This window comes from Schistocerca americana, chromosome 3, assembly GCF_021461395.2.
Source record: "Schistocerca americana isolate TAMUIC-IGC-003095 chromosome 3, iqSchAmer2.1, whole genome shotgun sequence".
NCBI lineage: Eukaryota > Metazoa > Arthropoda > Insecta > Orthoptera > Acrididae > Schistocerca > Schistocerca americana.
Genome location: NC_060121.1, coordinates 212,405,123 through 212,426,646, shown reverse-complemented (window position 1 = coordinate 212,426,646; position 21,524 = coordinate 212,405,123). Strand labels below are relative to the sequence as shown.

General features: G+C 42.7%; 2 non-coding genes across 2 annotated transcripts; one reads left to right on the top strand and one right to left on the bottom strand.

The window, feature by feature from the left end:
* Nucleotides 1–1,459: 1,459 nt before the first annotated feature.
* Nucleotides 1,460–1,534, bottom strand: Trnat-ugu. The gene has a single exon. It is a non-coding gene; the product is annotated as a tRNA-Thr (tRNA).
* A 54-nt stretch (nt 1,535–1,588) lies between these two features.
* Trnat-ugu lies at nt 1,589–1,660 on the top strand. Its single transcript has one exon. It is a non-coding gene; the product is annotated as a tRNA-Thr (tRNA).
* The last annotated feature ends 19,864 nt before the right edge of the window (nt 1,661–21,524 follow it).

Here is a 21,524-nt window from a genome sequence, read left to right as displayed (position 1 = left end):
GTCTCCGAGTCTGCTTACACCTGAAGCCGGCCGGAGTGGCCGAGCGGTTCTAGGCGCTGCAGTCTGGAACCGCGCGAACGCTACGGTCGCAGGTTCGAATCCTGCCTCGGGCATGGATGTGTGTGATGTCCTTAGGTTAGTTAGGTTTAACTAGTTCTAAGTTCTAGGGGACTGATGACCTCAGAAGTTAAGTCCCATAGTGCTCAGAGCCATTTGGACCATTTTACACCTGAAACTTGAATGTCGTCATATGAAAATATTAACATTTTGGTGTTTGTCAGTGGACATGATGTATGTAGTGAGTCCCTGAGTCTGCTTACACCTGAAATCTGTGCGTCGTCAAATGAAAATGTTAACATTTTGGCGTGGTTGTCAGTGGACATAGTGTGACTTGTCTCTGAGTCTCCTACACCTAAAACACGTATTTCTTTACCTGGCTTTCTGTTGTCAGATGATTTTTATTCTGTTGAAGAACGGTATATAACATTTTGTCTTGTCAAATGAACTACCGTCACTGTCAGGCAGATTTGAGTGCTCACCAGCACAGTGATACATGTACATATATTTTCTCTCTCTTTGCACTATTCGCAATTCTATGTGATATTTATATCTACACAACTGAAAGACATTTATTATACATTTTTGGAGAACTATAAACAATTTTTTCTTATCGTGTCAAATTAAGTACTATCAATCTCGGCTGGAGATGAGTGCTAACATGCACTAGATGACACTTGTATATTAACTTGTAAATAATAGAGTTTAGCTATCAGTCGTCCTTTTTTAAATTTTATGGGCAAATCTAGATTTCAGCTAGAATTCAATAAACTGTGGAAGAGGCCCGACCAACAAGCATTACATACATTGATAAAAAATGATAGTGCATTGAGAATGGATAGTTTCTAGCTGAAATCTAGATCTGCCAATAAAATTTAAAAAGGACGACTGATAGCTGAACTGTATTATTTACAAGTCAATATAACAGTCGCTGAGTGCAACAGCCTTCTGAATGGAAGGTAATCTGATTACTTGTATATTATTTTATTTTCTTGATTGCATTGAACAGCTTATCAATTTCCTATTATTCTGCTTTGTGGATACACCAACTCTGAGATATTATTATCGCGAGCAGTAGCGAGCGAACAGTTGTCGAGGGGAGTCGGAACTGTTCGGACGCAGGCTGCGGAGGAGAAAAGCCGCGCAACATGGAAGTCGCAGCCTACCACGATCGTGCTAGTAGCGACGGTGAAGACTTTGGTATTAATTGAGGATTTTTGGTAATTTGTCATTTCGCAGCGCGCAGTTGTTGATTGCTTGCGCACTGGACTGATTTTGTCAGATTTGTGTATGCATACATTCAGAATAATATTCGTATCTTTGTTTAAATGATGACTAACTGAAACCCTCAGCTGCCGACAGGTGTTGTTGATATAGCTCGAAGTGGACAGCTGAAAATGTGTGCCCCGACCGGGACTCGAACCCGGGATCTCCTGCTTACATGGCAGACGCTCTATCCATCTGAGCCACCGACGACACACGAGAAGCGTGCAAGGGATAAGTCCCTGCAGTCGCGCTATTCATCTGTGTCGTCGGTGGCTCAGATGGGTAGAGCGTCTGCCATGTAAGCAGGAGATCCCGGGTTCGAGTCCCGGTCGGAGCACACTTTTTCAGCTGTCCACTTCGAGGTATATCAACAACACCTGTCGGCAGCTGAGGGTTTCAGTTAGTCATCATTTATTCCTGGGAAAAGCTGCACGGTCATCAACAGTATTCTGTTCTTTCGAGAACAGTTACTGTCTTCATATATTCGTATCTTTGTTGTTGCCAGAAAAGTGTTTATTGAGTATAGACCTTGTGGAATTAAAAGTCTGTGTAAAGTTTGTCAGTGCTGGGTGATATGCCAGTATGGCGATGACGAATACACGCTCCCAATGTGCGTTCACCGTGACGTCGCCAAACACGGATGCGACCATCATGATGCTGTAAACAGAACCTGCATTCATCCGAAAAAAATGACGTTTTGCCATTCGTGCAACCAGGTTCGTCGTTGAGTACACCATCGCAGGCGCTCCTGTCTGTGATGCAGCGTCAAGGGTAACCGCAGCCATGGCCTCCGAGCTGATAGTCCATGCTGCTGCATACATCGTCGAACTGTTCGTGCAGGTGGTTGTTGTCTTGCAAACGTCCCCATCTGCTGTCTCAGGGATCGAGGCGTGGTTGCACGATCCATTAGAGCCATGTGGATAAGGTGCCTGTCATCTTGACTGCTAGTGATACGAGGCCGTTGGGATCCAGCACGGTGTTCCGTATTACCCTCCTGAACCCACCGATTCCATATTCTGATAACAGTCATTGGATCTCGACCAACGCGAGCAGCAGTGTAGCGATACGATAAACCGCAATCGCGATGGGCTACAATCCGACTTTTATCAAAATCGGAAACGTGACGGTACGCATTTCTCCTCCTTACACGAGGCATCACAACAACGTTTCACCAGGCAACGCCGGTCAATTGCTGTTTGTGTATGAGAAATCGGTTGGAAACTTTCCTCATGTCAGCACGTTGTAGGTATCGCCACCGGCGCCAACCTTGTGTGAATGCTCTGTAAAGCTAATCATTTGTATATCACAGCATCTTCTTCGTGTCGGTTAAATTTCGCGTCTGTAGGACGTCATATTCGTGGTGTAGCAAATTTAATGGCCAGTAGTGTAATAGACTATAGGCTTTACTGGTTTCTTTCACTTTTTTACTGCGTTTAAGACTGGTTGACCAAGCTCCTCCCGATCATTCAATTTTTATGTATAAAATATGGAAGTAACTGTTGCAATTAGTCCATGCATTGCACTCTGCATGGATCGCAGTATTGCTTTTGAAGTATTTTAGCATGTCGGTTATCACGCAGTTGCAGCGGCAAGACGGTTGGGGGTTGGGTTGTTTGGGGAAGGAGACCAGACAGTGAGGTCATCGGTCTCACCGGATTAGGGAAGGATGGAGAAGGAAGTCGGCCGTGCCCTTTCAGAGGAACCATCCTGGCATTTGCCTCGAGTGATTTAGGGAAATCACGGAAAACATAAATCAGGATGGCCGGACGCGGGATTGAACCGTCGTCCTCCCGAATGCGAGTCCAGTGTGCGGCAAGACGGGAAAGTTGCCTGTTGCGTACAGGAGCGTTGCAGAACAGTTATTAGGAGACGTTAGAGAACTATTGTCAACCCGCAGTCAGATAGTTGAGAATTGATTTTTTTTATAATCCGTAGGAGGAGTAATCAATTTTTTTGTTCCTAATTGTTTTTATCCGCAATCAGATTTCGAGAAATAGTCAGAGACGGAACATCACACACATGTTTCCGTATTTCCTGATAAAAACTAATTACCGATAGACTTTCAAGATGTAAATTCGTATTCTGATTTATTCCGTTGGAGTAGTATGGTATTTACACGAATGCATTTCAATATTTCACCAAAAAGAAACATCGTAAATAGTACAGCAAAACCAGCGTGTTACCATAGATTTGCCGCTGTACGTAATTCAGGTTTATTCATCTGTGTCCCTGTTGTTCATAGCTCTACAAAGTGATGGTACAACAGGTTGTGCAAAAAGAGGTGTAATCTACAGGGGATCCCCAGAAGGTACCCGCTTGTCACACATACCGGAATTTACTAGGTGTGCGTCATTGACTTGTTCTCTGTGAAATCCACAGGAAAAGATAAAATAGGAATGCGGACTCGTGAGTACTTTAGGGTGGTTTTTCCCTCAATGAGAACGCTGACGTAACCGACGTGTTGACTGGGTATCGCCTGAACTTTTAACACGAGATCTAAATGACATGTCGTTAAATGTTGGAATTTAACTATGTGAAAACCCATCTACAAATGTTTGCCAAGATTGTGAACTTGCTTAATTGTTATGCTACATGATCCGGTCAGTGCTAACTCATTATGTTTCCACTCAGACCTATCTAAGAACACACGTAAAATACTAAAAGTATAAACTGTTACTCTTTTGCGTTGAAAGGAAACTGTCAAGCAACATTTTCAGAAAAAAATGTAAAATAAATTGCAGCAGAAGTAACAACGTGAATATCATCCAGAAAGAAAACATACTGTAAAAATATGTCTCAAGCATAAAGGACAGGTACCTTAGAATTAAGTTTAAGTAACTCAGAAACATATACAGTTAATTTTCTTTGGAATCGTATCTATTTTCCATAAATTTTGCGGAGTTTTTTACGCCAGTGCCGTAAAATACTTTCATCTGCTCCCCTATCTACTTTACCATTGCCTCTTCAGTCCTAGTGCTGCTAAGATAGCAGTGTATGCTCATAAGTTGACAGGAAGGAAAGGAAACACAAGAAAACAGATACGCGCTTGAAAAATTGGTTCATCTATATGCATGTATGTAAACTGATAAGTGCAAAATGTAGACCGTATAACTGAAGTATCTAAATTTTCCATCAGACAAGCAACAGTTTATTTCCGCCGCGATCTTCGTGTATTAAACTGATTCTCCAAAACAACATACCTTTCCGTTTGCTTGGGTAGTTCCACGCAGTTTTTATAAACTTTACATATCAATACCGGTGTTTTGAATTATTTATTAATTTTATTCGATTCTACATATGTGGTAGACGCAATGTCATATCATACAAAGGAAAACTCTTGATTTTGTTCCGGCGTCAGGTATGAACGACATCCCAAGCTTTCAACAATTTTATCGTCGTAAGTTTCTGATAATGACGTCGTGGTATTCGACGAAATTGTGAAGTACCACGTAATCTAAATAATCAAGGCAAGAATGTCTTAGCGAAAACCATCGTCCCTTGATACAAAGAGCTTACTAAGAACAAACAAAACAGAACGGTAAAACATAAAAGTAGAAAATGTTAGTATGAAAAGTACCCCTGAACATAATAGTAATGGTAAAAGCTACAGTGAAAATATAATGCCAGAATTTACATCAGTTACCAAATCACTCATAATGACGTCGTGGTATTCGACGAAATTGTGAAGTACCACGTAATCTAAATAATCAAGGCAAGAATGTCTTAGCGAAAACCATCGTCCCTTGATACAAAGAGCTTACTAAGAACAAACAAAACAGAACGGTAAAACATAAAAGTAGAAAATGTTAGTATGAAAAGTACCCCTGAACATAATAGTAATGGTAAAAGCTACAGTGAAAATATAATGCCAGAATTTACGTCAGTTACCAAATCACTGACAGGGCAATGTAGGGGAGAGTCTCTGGCATATGTACTGGGAACCATTCGGGTATTCACCAGGAATGAGTAGGAATCATCAAGCCCTATCAAATGGCTGTGTATATTCTTAACATGAGTAGCTTTCGTACGTCCCAATATCTTTTAATGACTTTCAGTTGTATTTACTGAAAAGAGATTACCTAAGGTGCTCTTAGATAAACAGTAATGAATAGGATTACAAGCTTTCCAGTGAATTATGTTCCCATAACACAAATGACTGAATCACAGTATTCCAGCAGGAAAACAATACATGTGCTGGACGAAGAGCCCTCAACTACAGTCTAAATTCCTGCAGTCTGTCACTAAGACTTTTCAAGTCTACTGTAAATGTTCTTCGAGAGAACTTCACAGATCTTTCAGAGATAAAATCGTTCCTCTATCTTCTGCTCAGTGAATGAATTGCTGCTTGTACTTTTAAAGATGTCAGTGTTGACAACCGCACACTTCGCCTACGTCTACATCTCACGGATATACATCTCACGGATACCCTGCGAATAACAACTAAGTGCCTGGCAGAGGATTCATCGGACCACCTTTATAGTAACTGTCTGTTATTACAATCTCGAACAGCGATCTGAGAAAACGAACACTTATATCATTCCGTGCGAGCTCTGATTTCCCTTATTTTATTATGATGAACGTTACTCCCTATGTAGGTCGGTGTCAACGAAATATTTTCACATACGGTGGAGAAAGTTGGCGATTGAAATTCCGTCAGAAGATTCCGCCTTAACGAAAGACACCTTAATTTTAATGGCGTGCACCCAAAATCCTGTACCACGTCAGCAATACTCTCCCCCCTATTTCGCGATAATACAAAACGTGCTGCTCTTCTTCGAAATTTCTCGATGTACTACGTCAATCCTACGCTACTGGTCATTAAAGTTGCTACACCACGAATATGATGTGCTACAGGCGCGAAATTTAAACGACAGGAAGAACATGCTGTGATATGCAAATGATTAGCTTTTCAGAGCATTCACACAAGGTTGGCGCCGGTGGCCACACCTACAACGTGCTGACATGAGGAAAGTTTCCAACCGATTTCTCATACACAAACAGCAGTTGACCGGTGTTGCCTGGTGAAACGTTGTTGTGATGCCTCGTGAAAGGAGGAGAAATGCGTACAATCACGTTTCCGACTTTGATAAAGGTCGGATTGTAGCCTATCGCGATTGCGGTTTATCGTATCGCGACATTGCTGCTCGCGTTGGTCGAGATCCAGTGACTGTTAGCAGAATATGGAATCGGTGGGTTCAGGAGGGTAATACGGAACGCCGTGCTGGATCCCAACGGCCTCGTATCACTAGCAGTCGAGATGACGTATCTTATCCACATGGCTGTAACGAATCGTGCAGCCACGTCTCGATCCCTGAGTCAACAGATGGGGACGTTTGCAAGACAACAACCATCTGCACGAACAGTTCGACGGCGTTTGCAGCAGCATGGACCATCAGGTCGGAGACCATGGCTGCGGTTACCCTTGACGCTGCATCACAGACAGGAGCGCCTGCGATGGTGTACTCAACGATGAACCTGGGTGCACAAATGGGAAAACATATTTTCGGATGAATCCAGATTCTGTTTACAGCATCATGATGGTCGCATCCGTGTTTGGCGACATCGCGGTGAACGCACATTGGAAGCGTGCATTTGTCATCGCCATACTGGCGTATCACCCGGCGTCATGCTATGGGGTACCATTGGTTACATCACTTGTTCGAATTGACGGCACTGTGAACAGTGGACGTTACATTTCAGTTATGTTACGACCCGTAGCTCTACCTTTCATTCGATCCCTGCGTAACCATACATTTCAGAAGGATAATGCACGACCGCATGTTGCAGGTCCTGTACGGGCCTTTCTGGATACAGAAAATGTTCGACTGCTGCCCTGGCCAGCACATTCTCCAAATCTCTCACCAACTGAAAATGTGTGGTCAATGGTGGGCGAGCAACTGGCTCATCACAATACGCCAGTCACTACTCTCGATTATCTGTGGTATCGTGTTGAAGCTGCATGGGCAGCTGTACCTGTACACGCCATCCAAGCTCTGTTTGACTCAATGGCCAGGCATATCAATGTCGTTATTATTGCCAGAGGTGGTTGTTCTGGGTTATGATTTCTCAAGATCTATGCACCCAAATTGCATGGAAATGTAATCACATATCAATTCTAGTATATTTGTCCAATGAATACCCGTTTATCATCTGCATTTGTTCTTGGTGTAGCAATTGTAATGACCAGTAGTGTATTTGGTAAGGATCATAGACTGCGCAGCAATACTTCAAAAGAGGACGGAGAAGGTGGGCAGTCTCTTTAGCAGATCTTTTACATTTTCTATGTGTTCTGCCAATAAAACACAGTCTTTGGTTCGCCTTCCTCACAACGTTTTCAATGTGTTCCTTCCAATTTAAGTTGTTCGTAATCGTAATTCTTAGGTATTTTGTTAAATTTTTGGTCTTTAGCTTTGACTGATCTATCGAGTAACCGAAGCTTAACGGATTCCTTTTAGCTCTCACGTGGATGAGCTCACACTTTTCAATATTTAGGGTCAACTGGTAAATTTCGCACTATACGGATATATTTTATAAATCATTTTGCAATTTGTTTGGATCTCCTGATGTCTTTACTAGACTATAAACGACGGCATCAAGCAGCCTAAGACGGCTGCTCAGATTGTCTCCTAAATCGTTCATATAGATAATGAACAGCAGAGGGCCTGTAACACTACCTTGGGGAACTCCAGAAATGACTTTCCGACAGTCACTACCTACTGTGACCTCTCTGACAGGAAATCATGAAACCTGTCACGCATGCGGAAGGTGAGTTTGTAGAAGTTATTGGGGTCTTTGGTGATAGGGGACAAATCCTGAAGAGGAGCATTTCTTTGGTGGATTCTTCTAAAATATTTAGGGCATATGTGGCTGTGGCATTAGCTTTCCTTCTTTTTTTTTTGTAGTTTCAGGTAATTTCAGGAACGCGAGAAAATAAAAAAAAAAGGGAATGACGTCTTTGATTGTTACTCCACATGTCCCCGGTCCCGGGTTCGAAACCCACCACCGCTTACATTTTGATTAATAATCAGCATTGGCGGCCGAAAACTTCCGGCCCAAGAAGTCACCCTCATTATACCAACGGCCTTGTTTGTATACATGTGATATCAATTGTCATGAAAGTTTAGAAACACGAGGAAAGAGTTTTTATGGGAAATCCTCTGTAGGAAAAAAAAAACAATTATTTTGCAAGTGTCAATAGTGCATCGTAGCGCTTAATAAATAGCTGTCGCGAATGAGGAAAACGCTGTCGCTTAGCATATCTAAATGGGTAATAATAATAGCATCATCTGTTTGTAGAAGATGCCTCTACACTTAGTCGACGAGCTTTAATGTGATTAAACCAGTGTGGATTTACTCGCTGACGAAACTGGAGGCACTGTAACATCTTCCTACCTGTCGACAGCTAGGGTAACATGCAGAAGAACTGCTGTACCTCAGTCAGACTGCACTCAATTTTTGTTTTCTGATATTTATTTTCTGTGATATTGCTGCATTGTTAGTAAATCGACTTTGCAGACTTGTGTTCGTTCAGATTACGTATTTACGAAAAGTGTTTTACAAAATTTGTTTGTTTTTGTTTTATGAACATTATTTTGGACAGGATAATTATAAATTCTTATGGATCAATGGCCGCTGCAAGTCTTCCAGTTCTACTCCAGTCTGACTGTTTGTTAAGTCTGTAATCAAGCCATGTTAAGTTTCTGTGGAATCCGAAGACAGTGTCGTTTCTGGCGACTCCTCACATCGTTGAGAGGTGAAGGTTTGATCAAAGGCAGACTGAAAATTTCAGTGGTCCGACCGGGATTCGATCCATCGACCTGGCAAGCTTCTAGGTACGCGCTTTAGCGTTAGACCACAGGTCTCGACGTGGGAGTAATTTTATATGATTTTTTTTCTTATTGTGTGACGACGTAATGACTAAAGTGAGGTCCGGAAGCAGTCCAGATAACGAATCGAATGCATTCAACTGTTACCTGTTTGGGTAATAAATGAAATGAAATTCGCGTCGCTGCACTGCAATAATTGGAATTTTTGACCCACAAATAGTAGCAATATCTCGCGAAACTGATTTTGAGGCAGCTTGGGGTTATTTTAACGCGGACTTTCCTTCGTTTCGTAAATTACTTGTTAACGTAATATTCAATAGAAATATTGAAATCAATTCGTATAGCACTTTATACGAGGACTGGAACTTAAATAGTGGCAACTATTTATTCACAACCGATACAAAAGAGTTATCTATTTGCACCTGTTACTGACCTTCGAAGTAGTCATCATCGTTGTGTAGAACCCATTGCCAGCGATGTGGAAGGCGTAGTATACCGTTAGTAGAGCCTGTTCTGTTGTTGGTGCGAATGGAGCGGTCTACTGCCTGTCGAATCTCCGGAACAGTTCTCAAGCGAATGCCACGAAGTTGTTCCTTTACCTTCGGAATCAAATCAAAGTCACAAGGACTTAAGTCCGGGGAGCATGGTGGTGGTACAGTGCTTCCCAGTCCAATCGACCGAACAGAGCAGCCACAGCTTGGCTGTATGCGCCCCGCATTGTCGTGCAGAAGGAACCACTTCGTGACATTCGCCACAAAGAGGCAAGCACTCAATGAGAATTTCACTCACATCGTTGAACAGCATTGCGGAATGCCGGGTCGAATGAAAGGAGACATGAAAGTCTCGTCACATGTCTGGAGAAGCCAATCGCACAACATTCAGATTCCCTTGCTGAAATCAAATACATGGCTTTAACATTGGAGAAGTTTTTATATCTACCACCTTTCCTCTCCTTGTAAGTGACAGCCTTTAAGTAATCATCTCTTACGTCTATACGATTGATAGGGTGCCAAGGACTCAGCGGGATAGCCTTGCACGTTAAAGCGTCGCTTCCGGGACGTGCACGTGCGCCGGCTCCTGATCTACTCCGCTCGCCGGACTAACGAAGAGGGTCGGTGTGCTGGCCAAGCTGGGTATGGTTTTTAGGAGGTTTCCCGCATCCTACTATGTGAATACCGGGTGGGTACCTAAGATCCGCTTCCGCTACACAATCTGCACACATTTAGAAACAGTTCACTCTCTTTTGCATGCAAACATATGGGGTACACATATTCGCTTCCAGGGGTTAAAGTGGGGGCGACAGGAAAGGTGTCCATTCCTTAAATCAACCGTGCCACAACCATAGTCACAACCCCGCCACAGGGCAGATAAGAGATTTTTTTGATTCTTTTCGAAGCATGCCAACAGTTAATCTGGGAAGTAGTATGAAACATTTTCATGGCTTCTCTGTATTCACTAATGAATCTAGATATAATAATAATAAAAAAAGACATTGTTTGTTGTGACGTCTAAACGGCCGTGATGACTGGGTGTTGTGTGATGTCCTTAGGTTAGTTAGGTTTAAGTAGTTCTAAGTTCTAGGGGACTGATGACCATAGATGTTAAGTACCATAGTGCTCAGAGCCATTTTTTTCTAAACGGCCGTGTTATCAGCCGAGTGAAGCGGTGCGGCATTTCGGACACAGTTCTACCATTTGGGAAGACAGTGGTTCAAATCTACATCTGCCCATTCAGGTTTAGGTTTTCCAAGATTTCTCTATGGTTTTCTAAAGTTTCCCTAAGCTGCTCAAGGCAAATGCCACGACTGTTAGTTTGAAAGAACACAATCGATACCGTTACCCAATTAGAGCTTGTGCTCCGCCTCTAATGACCTCGTCGTCGACGCCACTTGCCTCCACAAAGCCTCGTAGGCGAGGCACATCTACACTTCTTCGGGTGACCCTACCTCTGCTGTTGGAAGAGGTGCTTTAAATGGTAAGAAGGGTAATGTGGTTGCTACATGATGATGCTCCAGCTCACTGCCCTTTTGAGTGTGGAGGTAAAACAGTAGTACCGAAATGTCCTGTAACAGACATAACCTTCTCACATTCCCAGTGTGTTCTCATGTGTGCCTTTAATCACTGAAATCTAAACTATCAATGACCTCTTATCTCCACCTTCAGGTGAGCGCAACTCACTTGGAAAGCATTTTTGGCGATTGTTCATATGACCTGTTTTTCCCCTTCTTCGCGATTCTTTCCTGCTGCTTGTCCCCATTTAACAAAACCAGTTTGTGCAACAAAAAAAAAAAAGTTCAAACGGCTCTAAGCACTATGGGACTTAACATCTGACGTCATCTGTCGCCTACACTACTTAAACCCAACTAACTTAAGGACATCACACACATCCATGCCCGAGGCAGGATTCAAACTTGCGACATTAGCAGCAGCGCGGTTCCGGAGTAAAGCGCCTAAAACCGCTCGGCCACAGCGGTCAGCCAGCTTGTGCAATTTTCTGGTACTGTGCCCATTTGTTATCCACGTTTAAGGCCAGGTTCTCATTCAAATGAGTAAAAAATAGGCAGAGTTTGGAGTTCTTTTTTGACATTAAAAAGGCATAAAACGCCTGGCTAAATTCGCAGGACAGAACAGGTAGTTGGAATTGTGGAAAGGGGCCAAAAATGAGCGGCTGTCAGCTACACTCGAGCACATATAACTTTATTTAGTTGCCCAAACATTCGCAAATTTCCGAGCTTAAGTATCGACTGAATATGTCACACAATCTTATGGCCTAAGGGCACAACCTCTTCAATTTTTAAAACGGCTGAAGGCCCATGATTCAAAACACAACTACAATAAATTTTTACGAGGCAGAAAGCCCAAAGCTTTATACTTAAATTTTTTTTTTAATATGAGGCTGATGGCTCAAAAAGTCTAAGATTTAACAAGTAAGGCATTTAAATTTTAAGATGGCTGAAGGCCCATGATTGAAAAACACAACTACAATGAATTTTCAAAGGCAGAAGGCCCAAAGCTTCATCAAGAAAAATATTTTAAATGAGGCTGAAGGCCCAAACAATGCAAGACTAGACAAGTAAAGAACTTCCAATTTTAAAGAGGCTGAAGACCCATTATTTTAAAACCCAACTAAAAGCATACAAATAAAAATACAAATAAAAATACTAAAAGCATACAAGAAAATGGCTATGAGCCATTAAAATACACAATCAAAGACCAATGAAAAAAGGCAGTACAGCCAGCGGAGCTCAGAAGTTTCCGGCGGTCAGTCTGCACTTAAAATATTAACATTCGCTTAGGGGAGACAGGTAGCCGGCCAAGCTATATCCGATCCGCCGGCAACCCGACCAAGAGACAGCCAACGGACCCACCGACAAGACGACTTGCCTTCCACCCGACCAATACACAAGGAACTCCAAAGCCAAAACGTAAAAAGCGTAGTCGCCCACAACCAAGTATGCATAAGCTGTGAAAACTACACACACGTGTAGGACAGCGACAACACGTTGAGGAAAGGACCCTGCCTGAATTTTACGTCAGTGGCCAGGGCAGGTACCCGGAACGCTAATGGCCACAAGGCAGAAAATTCCTCTGGTGCACTTGGACTTCAAATAACCAAAACACAGTTAAACTCCACCGGATGGTGGCCAAACTTCCGCCAACTCGAACACTCGCTGTTGCTCACGGGAATACCCCCAACAGCCACCCATGAAAGCCAATGGCACAATGTGAAGTCTGGCTTCAGTCGGTGAGCCACGAACCCCGTAGCAATCGGAACAGCTCCCCCACACACACCGACACTGCGTAGAGACCGTCAGCCCACTGCGCCGCGAGGAGATTTCTTGGCTGATCCACACCAACCGACCGACTGCTCAGAGGCAGTACGCCGACGACATCAAAAATAACTTGTCAGTCAAAATCATCGCAAACTACACAAGGTTTCACGAACACTTGCACGAAGAACTAGACAATGCTAACGGCAGTGACTGTGCAATAACAAGCCGAACCACGTTTCGGCACACGCAGGCAACCCGTAAGCGATCGCCGCCCAACATACACGTCGTCCAACAAGACGACCGAGCGCCGACCAACCAAGGTGGTCCGCACTTTAGAGGTATGTATCGGCAACCGCCGTGCGAGTCATGGCTGTCCGGACCTCACTGCAGCCGTTCCCCGATTGAACTTCTGCCGCGTCATCAGTCAAACACTGGCAGGTCCGAACTACACTGCTAGCGCCTCCCAACTCACTGGCAGATCCGAACTCACTCCGAACACACGACAACCGGGAAGTACTAGCAGTCAGCAAAGATAATACGCCAGGGCTCATGTCGATAAGCGCCGCTGCTGCCGCTCACGGGCAGGCAAGGCGGCAACTCAGTGACACCAGTAATTGAAATTAACGTAACGAGGTGGTAGTACAGTGAAAAACAAGATGTCAAATGAGATATGGCACGAACACGAGCCACGCACGGCTCAGAACCATTTGGGAATTATGATAGATAATATTTTGAACTTTATTTTAGATTTTCAATACAAAATAAACAAAATGACGCCCGTAGTTATGGTTTGATCAAAGGCCTGCGAGTATGATGTACGCAGACTGCGTGCAGCGTAGCCCCTCAGGAGTTATCTGAAATAAAATGTGAATAACATCAGTCGATACTACATTAAATTTATGGGAGCTTATACCTAGTCACAATGAAATAACCTTAATTTTAGCGATGTGAGGCTAACTCGAACTTTTGAGTCAATTTTTTTACGCTTTACGGCTTTACAAAAAATAGTTGATACTAACAAATTTCCTGTATTATAGGTACAAGCTCCCAACAAGTGTTTATTTTCGACGTCAAAAGTAGAATGTAATTGGTGAACCGTTTTTACTTTTGGTTGTACGCAATTTTGAAAAATCATTTCTCGAGAGGACCTGTTTAAAGTTAAGAGAAAACTTTTATATGTATTAATAGTTTAATTTGTATAAAAATTACGTATTATTATATATTTTTAATGTCTCTGAACACAAATCTGAAGTTAGATTTTCAAAATCCAAAACGGCTAATCCAATATGGTGGAACAAAAACCAATTTTGACCGAAAAAAGTGCTTTCGTTACTTACGTTTAGTCGTCAATTCCAGGACCGTACATCAACCCTTCCTCTAAATCTAATCGTTCCTAGAGAGAAATTCCCTCGGTCTTCTTGGCGGGAAAAGCCGATATGGCTTATTCGACGAATATGTTTGCATGCGTACTGAAATGCAAATCATTTCGTGAACGTGCATCACTGTGCGACAAGTTTCCTACTTGAGACGGCTGAGAGCGGCCCACAGCGGCCGTGACGCTGCTTCGAACAACGGGCTATAGGAACTTTTTTGACGCACGGATTAAAAATCTTTTAGTCTCCGCATTCTAGACACTTACAACATTTCAAAAAATGCAATAAAAGTTCTAATTTTCGACCATTTTGAATGAGAAACTGGCTGTAACTAAAATTTTAATACTGACATTAAATCGTTCATGTCATCGCTGTCCAGTGTTTTAGTTTTTTACGATAAGCTTGTAAATCTAATTTTAAATAATACAGTATCAAATCTTCACCTATTTTTTAACCCATTTACTTGGTTTGTAAGTAGGCTGTTTAGGTTTTCTTATTGGTAACGCCACGTAGCGCTCTGTATGAAAATCACTGGCTGTGCTGTGTGCAGTCTGTGGCTAGTTTGCATTGTTGTCTGCCATTGTGGTGTTGGGCAGCTGGATGTTAACAGCGCGTAGCGTTGCGCAGTTGGAGGTGAGCCGCTAGCAGTGCTGGATGTGGGGAGATAAATGGCGGAGTTTTGAAATTTGTAAGACTGGATGTCATGAACTGCTATGTATTTTATGATTTTGCAACACTATTAAGGTAAATACATTGTTTGTTCTCTAATAAAATCTTTCATTTGCTAACTATGCCTATCAGTGGTTAGTGGCTTCCGTAGGTTGAATCTTTTATTTAGCTGGCAGTAGTGGCGCTCGCTGTATTGCAGTAGTTCGAGTAACGAAGATTTTTGTGAGGTAAATGATTTGTGAAAGGTATAGGTTAATGTTAGTCAGGGCCATTCTTTTGTAGGGATTATTGAAAGTCAGATTGCGTTGCGCTAAAAATATTGTGTGTCAGTTTAAGGACAGTCGTGTATAATTGTTCAAAGGGGGCGTTTGGCGTTTCAGGTTTGACGCATCACGGTAATCTAATGAAGTGGTCATGTATCAATCAGCATGCATTAAGTTCACCACTTTTCGCCGGCAGGTGTTGACGCCTTCCGTGAGACACGTAGCGGCGGCATTTATCTTCCTCCTTAAGCTACCAAGTGCTATAAGGATATTGCTACATTGTATCAAAGTAGAATCGGGAGTCGAAGCCAGTTTGCCTATTTTCACTGACAGACCGACACAAATTGTGCCACCCGAGGACACCATCCGGTACGCTTCTTGGGATTCTTGTCTTTCCTTGCAAACTCTGCACGATGTCGTGAGACTAGCGCCTTGAGGAAAAAATATACAGCGGGAAGGGTACGGAAGGACATCGTGGTAAGAAACTTTGAGTTGGTCCGGGAAGCTTGTCCATGCAGCGTAGCTGGTTGCGCTCTGGCCGAGAAACGCAGGGTTTCTGGTTTGACTCGCAGTCCGGTATTTACGAGGGTTGGAGCTTTAATAGTGGCAACTATTTATTTACAGCTCATACAAAACAGATATATGTTTCATAGTTTTACTGACCTTCAAAGTAGTTACCAGCGATGTGGAAGTCGTAGGATACTCTTAGCAATGTCAGTTGTGCTGACAGTTCGAGCGGCGCGGTATATTGCCCGACTATACCGTTCCTCACCAGCGACTATTAATCAAATTGCGTGCATATGGAGTATCGTCTCAGTTGTGTGACTGTATTCTCAATTTACAGTTCGTAGTGTAGAAGTTAAATCATCGTGTAGAACGGAAGTGATACCTGGTGTTCCGCAAGGTATTGTCATAGTCCGTCTGCTGTTCCTGATTTACATAAACGATCTAGGTGATTAACTGAGTAGCCCCCTTGGATTGTTTGCAGATGACGCTGTAATTTACCGTCTAGGAAAATCATCAGTCGATCAATTCTAGTTACAAAATGATCGAGAGAGAATTTCTGTATGGCGCGAAAAGTGGCAATTGGCACTAAACAAAGAAAAGTGCGAGGTCATCCACATGGCTACTAAAAGAAATCTGATAAATTTTGGGTATACGATAAATCGCACAAACCTAAGGGCTGTCAGTTCGACTAAATACCTAGGAATTACAATTACGAGCAACTTAAATTGGAAAGACCACATAGATAATATTGTGGCGAAGGCGAAACAAACACTGCGCTTTGTTGGCAGAACACTTAGAACATGCGACAATATCACTAAAGAGACAGCCTACATTACACTTGTCCGTTGTCTGCTGGAGTATTGCTGCGCGGTGTGGGATCTTTACCAAGTAGGATTGACAGAGGAGATCGAAAAAGTGCAAAGAAGGGCAGCTCGTATCGTGTTATGGCGCAATAGGTGTGAGAGTGTCAATGATATGATACGCGAGTTGGGGTGACACGCTGAAACAAAGACGGTCTTTTTTGCGGCAAGACATATTTATGAAATTTCAATCACCAACTTTCTCTTCCGAATGCGAAAATATTTTGTTGACACCCGCTTACGTAGGAAGAAATTATCATCGTAATACAATAAGAGAAATCGGAGGACGAACGGAAAGATTTAGGTGTTCCTTTTTTGCACGCACCATTCGAGAGTGGAATGGTAGAGAAGTAGTATGAAAATGGTTCGATGATCCCTCTGCCAGGCACTTGTGTGAATTGCAGAGTTACCATGCAGATGTAGATGTAGAAATTGTAGCAGTTGTGAAGCGAATCCCGTGAAGTGTTTCCTTCAGTTTAGAAATCGAATGGAACTCACGGGGGCTTAAGTCAGGGGACGTATAGCATTTAGCAGCCACATCAGTCAAACAAATCAGTAACATCTTGCACTGTACGTGTTTGAGCATTGTCCTGCAAAAGCCGGCCGGAGTGGCCTTGCGGTTCTAGGTGCTACAGTCTGGAACCCCATGACCGCTACGGTCGCAGTTTCGAATCCTGCCGTGGGCATGGATGTATGTGATGTCCTTATGTTAGTTAGGTTTAAGTAGTTCTAAGTTCTAGGGGACTGATGACCACAGCAGTTAAGTCCCATAGTGCTCAGAGCCATTTGAACCATTTGTCCTGCAAAATGATGGTCAGGTCCTGTCTCTATACTGTTCGTTTATAGAACACAACCTGCGACCAGCATTCCCAACACTGTATTCCATTATCACTGAGAAAATACAAGAATCTGTACAACGCATACAAAAACCTGACTTCAGTTACGAGAGTCGAAGGAGATGAAATAGATGTGGTAACTGAGAAGGCAGTGAGGTAAGGTTGTGGCCTGCCTTCAAGTTACTTATTCTGTACATAGAACAGGCAGCAACGGAAACCAAGGAAAAATTTCAAAAGGGAACTAACCTTCAGGGACGACAAACGTCTTGGAAGATCAGTTGCTTGGAATGAGTGGTGTCTTCAAAAGACATTATAAGATGGACATCGATAAAAGTAAATCAGGATAGGAAATGGGACTCTGAAGGCAGTATACTTGTTTTCCTGTTTGGGGACCAAAATAACTGAAGATCGCTGAAGTGGGCTTATATAAAATGAAAACTAGAGATAGCGAGAAAAGCACCTCTGAAAAAGAGAAGCTTGTAAACATGAGATGTGTTATATATACTGTAATTAAGTCTTGTACAGTCTTGTTTCGAATGTTGCCTTATTGGCAAGCGAAACATGGTCGATAAGCGGTGTAGCCTTGAAAAGAGTATAAGCTTTTGAAACGTGATGTTACAAAACAATTGTGAAGAAGTACGGACCGCAACGTCGAAAGCAATAGTTTTATGGGACAATTTAACTAAAAGAAGAAATAGATTCATAGAACGCATTCTAAGGAGTATTTAATTTGATACTGGAGGTAAGTGTCTGGGCTAAAGATTGTAGACGGAGTCCAAGACTTGACTACAATAAGCAGTAGTTACACAGAGATGAAGACGCCTCCATAGGATAGACAACCACATCAAACTTGCCCTCGGAACGCAGACCACAACAATAGCATCAACAACAATGCTTGTTTCAGTTATGACTCTTGGGAATTAGGGACGATGGAAGAAATATTTTTCACACGGAAAGTCCTCGGAGGTGCATGTCTTGCAGAGTCAAAAATACCTTAATTCCTCGTGCATCGATAATATAGTTATTTTATGGAGCCGGTTGACGAAGTCTGACCTCCGCTTCGGTCAGAGTTTCGCCTCTGCGTGATTATGACACGATCTGACGTCAGCTGCCAATCCTTTTCCCTGGTGACGCCGGCTGCACATATAACGTGTTACGTGCACCCGACACGCTGGACAGAGGCTACGCCGCCCCTAGCACGTGCATCAGAATACCCGCAGGGAAAGCTCGTACGCGGATGTTCTCGCGTTGCCCGGCGGCGGTGTTTCTTGTCCGTCACGTCCGCTGTCACGGTCAGCCATGTGTTGTTTCTGTTATTGTGTGGTAGACGGATGCAGAAATAATTTCATCCGTTTCATTCCTTGCACGAAATGTTGCTTTGAAGCAACAGCGCTGCATCGGCTTCATCGCATCGCAGGGAACAATTTTTATACAGAGCATCCCAGGAGGAATGGTCAGTATTCGGAGAGATGACAGGAACGTTCATTTGAAGCTAAAAAACATTACGACATGCGTTTTACAAAGTATCAATTGAAAAAATGCGTATTTCTTAACATATTCAAAAATGGTTCAAATGGCTATATGCACTATGGGACTAAATATCTGAGGTCATCAGTCCCCTAGACGTAAACCTAACTAACCTAAGGACATCTTACACATCCATGCCCGAGGCAGGATTCGAACCTGAGACCGTAGCAGCGGCGTGGTTCCGGACTGAAGCGCCTAGAACCGCTCGGTCACATCGACCGACCTTCTTAACACATTCACCTCTGGCATTATCGTACACATCACATTACAGCAGTTGTACAGTTCACAGTAAATGTTCGAATACCACAACGTCAACTTCAGTGGAATTGTGCAGTCTCGTCTGAGTGCCTCTGTACTTACACTAATGAGGGCAACAACGTCCGTGATGCGACCAAGTTCATCTCGCCTGTTCACCTTTCCCACTTGTGAACCTCACAATTCATCAGACCTCATAATTAAAAATCTAATGCAGTAAAGTCAGGTGATCATGGTGGATAGTTAAGTGACTTATGACGACCAACACAGGGATTAGGGTAAATGCGGCTGAGATGTTTCCTCACACCTCTGAAAAAATGTGGAGAGATCCATCACGCTGGAAACACATTGCAGTCCACGTGGACAAAGGAACGTCCTCAAAGTGCTGAACAAACGAAATTTTCAAAATTTCAAGTAATTTACGCGTTAAAGTGCGCGCCACTAGCGCAAAAACAAATGTAAATTTAATATGTTCTCGGTTCTAGGCGCTTCATTCCGGAACCACACAGTTGCTACGGTCGCAGGTTCGAATCCTGCCTCGGGCATGGATGTGTGTGATGTCCTTAGGATAGTTAGGTTTACGTAGTTCTAAGTCTAGGGGACTGATGACCGCAGATGTTAAATCCCATAGTGCTCTGAGCCATTTGAACCATTTAATATGTTCTACATCGGAAACCAGTCGGAATAGTGCATATGTCCCTACGAAGTTTTTTGGTTCAAATAAGCATTCTTGTCCTCCCTAGATATTGACAGTTGCTCCAGGGACAACGTGTGTAATATCATACATACTTCATGTAATGTATGGCAGTAACGCGTCTTTATAAGGCATCGACAGTAAAATGCAATGCAATTCTGCAATCAAAGTCACAAAAGACTTAAGGTAGCCATTATGCACACATACACATAGTAATAGCACCGCGTGCACAAAGTATAAAAGAGCAAACAATTGATGTGCCATGTCACTGGGCCACAACTGTTCACAATTGATTTGAAGGACATTCTGGACAATTCCAGCGAATGACCTGGCCACTCAGATCGCCCATCATGAATTCCAGCGAACATTTATGGGACGTAATCGAGAAGTCAATTTGTGGACAAATTCCTCCACCAGGATCAGTTTCGCAATTATGGACGGTTATACAGGCAATGTGGCTCAATATTTCTGCAGGGGACATCCAACGACTTGTTGAGTCTATGCCACGTCGAGTTGCCAGGCAGAAGGAGATCCGATACGATGTTAGCAAGTATTTCATGACTTTTGTCACCTTTTTGTACAATACCATCAATACCAGTAGGCAAGCATTTTTTGGTACCGTCGTACATTTCTGCATATGCATCTACATGGGTGCTCTGTAAATCATTTAGGTTCCCGGCAGAGGATTCATCGAACCACCTTCTCAGTTCTCTATTATTCCAATGTCGTATAGCACGCGGAAAGAATGAACACATTTATCTTTCCGTGCGAGGTCTGGTTTCCCTTATTTTATTATGATTATCGTTTCTCCCTATGTAGGTCGACGTCAACAATATATTTTCGCATTCGGAGGAGAAAGTTGGTGATTGAAATGTCGTGAGAAGATTCTGCCGCAACGAAAAACGTATTTGTTTTAATGATGTCAATATCAAATCCTGTATCATATCAGTGCAACTCTCTCTCCTATTTCACGATAATACAAAACGTGCTTAAGTAGATCTATTACATTATCTAAGAGTCCTGCCAAAAAACGCAATCTTTAGTTATCTTTCCCCACAACATTTTCTACATGTTTCTTTCATTTTATGTTGTTTGTGATTGTAATTCCTAGGTATTTAGTTGAATTTGCGGCCTTTAGATTTGACTCATTTATCGTGTTACCGAAGTTTAATGAATTCCTTTTAGCATTCATGTGGACGACCTCAAACTTTTCAGATATCTTTTCTAAAGCGTTTTTCCATTTGTTTTGACCATATGATGACTTTATTAGCCGATAAACGACAGCGTCATCTACAAATAACCTAAGGTGGGTGCTAAGATTATCTCCCCAAATCGCTTATATAGATAAGGAACGCTACCTTGGGGAACGCTAAAAATCACTTCTGTTTTACTCGATGACTTTCCGTCAGTTACTACGAACTGTGACCTCTCAAAGGAAATCACGAATCCAGTCACTTAACTGAGGCGATATTCCATAAGCACGCAATTTCACTACAAGCCGCTTGTGTGGTACAGTATGAAAGCCTTCCGGAAATCCATAAATACGGAATCAATTTGAAATTGCTAGTCAATAGAACTCAACACTTCGTGCCAGTAAAGAGCTAGCTGTGTTTCACAAA